General features: G+C 41.0%; 1 protein-coding gene across 1 annotated transcript in view; it reads right to left on the bottom strand.

Annotated features, from left to right (window-relative positions):
• The window catches only part of PLCZ1 (phospholipase C, zeta 1), a 48,723-nt gene that overhangs the window by 6,331 nt on the left and 42,087 nt on the right, over positions 1-305 (bottom strand). The window lies entirely within an intron of this gene.

Here is a 305-nt window from a genome sequence, read left to right on the forward strand (position 1 = left end):
GCTTTATTGACTATACCAAAGCCTTTGACTGTGTGGATCAAAATAAACTGTGGAAAATTCTAAAAGAGATGGGAATACCAGATCACCTGACCTGCCTCTTGAGAAACCTATATGCAGGTCAGGAAGCAACAGTTAGAACTGGACATGGAACAACAACCTGGTTCCAAATAGGGAAAGGAGTACGTCAAGGCTATATATTGTCACCCTGTTTATTTAACTTCTATGCAGAGTACATCATGAGAAATGCTGGACTGGGTGAAGCACAAGCTGGAATCAAGATTGCTGGGAGAAATATCAATAACCTC

Source organism: Bison bison, unplaced genomic scaffold (assembly GCF_000754665.1).
Source record: "Bison bison bison isolate TAMUID 2011002044 unplaced genomic scaffold, Bison_UMD1.0 scf7180017864370, whole genome shotgun sequence".
Classification (NCBI taxonomy): Eukaryota; Metazoa; Chordata; class Mammalia; order Artiodactyla; family Bovidae; genus Bison; species Bison bison.